The following is a 3,062-nucleotide window of genomic DNA, read 5'->3' on the forward strand; positions in this document are numbered from 1 at the left end:
CCCGGCTCCCCGCCAGCCCGGGCCGCGCAGCCGCGCCTGCCTCGGCGGCGCCCCGCGCAGCGCCCCAAGCGGGGCGCACTCGGGGGGCGCGCGGCGGGCCGGGGGCCCCCCGTCCCCGAGCGCGCGCGTGGATGAATGAGACGCGCGCGCGCGCGGACGGCCGAGGGCATGAATGAAGGCGCGCGGGGGCCCGGTGGAGAACGAATGAATGAGGGAAGGAGGCGCGAGGGCCGCCCCGGCTGCTGAGCCGCCGCTCTGGGCCTGGCCGCCGCTTCATTCATTCATTCATTCATTCATTCATTGCTTTAACACTGAGGGGGGCACCTGCTGCATGCCAGCCCTTGCGCTGGCCCCAAACCTCACCCCTGTGTCTTGGGGGTTCCCCCTGCTCGCGCGGGTGCGGCCCCACCTGCCCTGGGTGCCCACGCATCGCCTTCATCCCTTAGCCGGGTGGCGCGGCTGGGGGCCCTGGGGACCCGGGCATCCCCTGTCACCTGCGGAGCCCCGTGGGATGGAGGTCAGGTGGGGCACGGCCGGTCCTGGGACTCTGCCCCTCGCCACCCCGGACCCACGGAAACCCACGAAGCGGGAGTCCCGGTCTCTCGTTTGCTTCTGCTCTGGCCGAATAGCCACTGCGCCTCGCAGCCTTGGTGTCCCCAGCTGGGAGAGGGGGCCTGGGAGGGGACGGGGAGAAGAACACGGACACGCAAAGGACAGGCCGGCAGGAGCCACAGACCCAGCTCTCCTGACACTGAGGGTGACCAGGAGCACCAGAGTGCTCCCTGCCCTGCCTGGGTGCTGGGGATGGTGGGAGAGTGGGAGGGGACATGTCACCTGCACCACAGCCCCGTGGGTCACGGAGGTGCAGGGACCCCTTCAGAAGCCGGAGGGGCCCCCACCAGCACATCCCAAAGACCCCAGGGTGCAGGGCTGTGGACCTGGTGCTGAGGGCCTGCCCACGTCTCCTCCCCGAGACACTGGCCTGCTCAGATGGTGCCGGAACGTTCGCCATCCGCCCTGACTGCAGCTGCCAGCACTGCAGATGGTGGGGAGGAGGGGGCGGGTGGGGGCGGCCCAGCCCGGCTCCGGCAACAAGCAGGTTCTGCCTGGGCTGCCGGGAAGCCCCCCCGGAGCCCGGCCCACCTGCCACTGCCAGGCCCCCAGCCTGCTGCCCCCAGCTCAAGGGTGCAGGAAAGTAGGGGAAGAAACGGGGCTTGTCGCTCATCACTGTGGCCTTGAGCAGACCCCAGCCCTCTATCAGGGGAAACTGAGGCTCAGGAGGCCAAGTCCCTTAACAAAGGCCATCCAGCAAATACCCTGCCAATCTGATTAAATATCCTGCCAACTCTGCCCTTCTACAGGCCCCTCTCAAGTCGGAACCAGGCCTCTGAGGAGAGTCCAGGCCTGCAGGCTGCTTTCTTCCAGAAGAGCCTCTGAAGGCAAGTGAGGCCCGAGTCTGAGCACCAAGTCCAGGCGGACTTCCTGGAGGAGGGGGAGTTTCAGTGGGTAAGAGAAAGAATTAAAAGTGGCCAGGCTTGGAGACCGTCTCTGGGGCTGTGTAGACACCTTGTTCCCAGGGTGGCTGGCCTCATGGTGACCCACTCCCCTGGTTCTTAGTCTCCCCATCCCCACCCCACCCCACCCCACTTTGGCTTTTGTGCCCTGACTCCTTGCTGAGGGGACGCCCCTAGACCTGGGACCCAGGGGGAGGACAAGGAACAAGTGAGTGAAGAAAGAGGGATGGGAAGGATGGGCAGAGCCTGGTGTGGAGGAGGTTGGCCATAGGGTGGGGCAGGGAGGTCCTGGTCACCCCGTGTCCAGAGGGGGCGCCCCAGCAAGGTGGACTCTGGCGCTGGGCAGTGGGCAGACCTGCTGGGCCCTCCCGCTGGGACTCGCTGTTACCCCTTGCTGAATGGGGTGGAGCTGCCTGCACCCCGGGCTCCCCCACATCCACCCCGTCCCATGCCCTGCCCCGCCCAGCCCTGGCCCTTTCTTCCCCGGAGAACTTTTTTTTTTTTTTTGCTTTTTGGGTCACATCCGGTGATGCTCAGGGGTTACTCCTGGCTCTGCACTCAGGAATTAGTCAGGGGACTATATGGGATTCCCGGGGATCAAACCTGGGTCGGCTGCGTGCAAGGCAAACGCCCTACCCGCAGTGCTATCGCTCCAGCCCTGCAGAGAATAAAATAAAAACTTCAGGATTCATTACCTGCTGCTCAAGGACGAAACAGCCCTCATGGGCCCAGCAGAGAAAACAGGGGTGTGGTGGCCTCCAGATGGAGCCCTGGGCAGCCCCCTAAGCCCCTTGGCCCCACCCCTGGCCCCTGTTCTGTCTCCTGGGGGCCCCCACTGCCACTCTGTGTCCCCGCTCTAGACCACATGGACACTCAGGGCTAGGAGGGAGAGCTTGTTGGGGACAAGATGGATAAAGGAGACAGGCAGGAAGGGGAGCTTTGGGTACCTCTAAACCCAGAGGGCTACCCACCGGGGTCCCTGCACTCTGTCTCTGCCCCCTCTCACAGCAGAGTCCCCGCTAGAGAAGACCCACGACTCCGATGTTGGCCCCGACACACAGAGCCTTGTGGGATGGAGTGAGACAGTCAGAGCCTTGGCCAAGACCACCATCTCCTGACACGGCTCCAGCAGCGAACGGCACGCGTGGACACCGTCGGGGCTCCCCTCCGCAAGGTGACAGCACTCTGACCCTGCTTTTCCTCTCTTATTTCTCTCTTGTTTATTTTATTGTATTTTTTTTTATTGAATCACCATGAAATACAGTTACAGGCTTTCATGTTTGAGTTTCAGTCATACAGTGATGGTACACCCATCCCTCCACCAGTGCATGTTCCCCACCACCAATGTCCCCAGCATCCCCCCTCCCCCTGCCTCCCTGGCAGACAATCTCCCCCATACTCTCTCTCTCCTTTTGGGCATTATAATACAGATACTGAGAGGCCAACACGTTTGGTCCTTTATCTACTTTCAGCATACATCTCCCATCCCGAGCGATCCTTCCACCCATCATTGTCTTAATGATCCCCTCTCCATCCTAACTGCCTTCT

This window comes from Sorex fumeus, unplaced genomic scaffold (assembly GCF_029834395.1).
Source record: "Sorex fumeus unplaced genomic scaffold, SorFum_2.1 ptg000022l, whole genome shotgun sequence".
Taxonomy (NCBI): Eukaryota; Metazoa; Chordata; class Mammalia; order Eulipotyphla; family Soricidae; genus Sorex; species Sorex fumeus.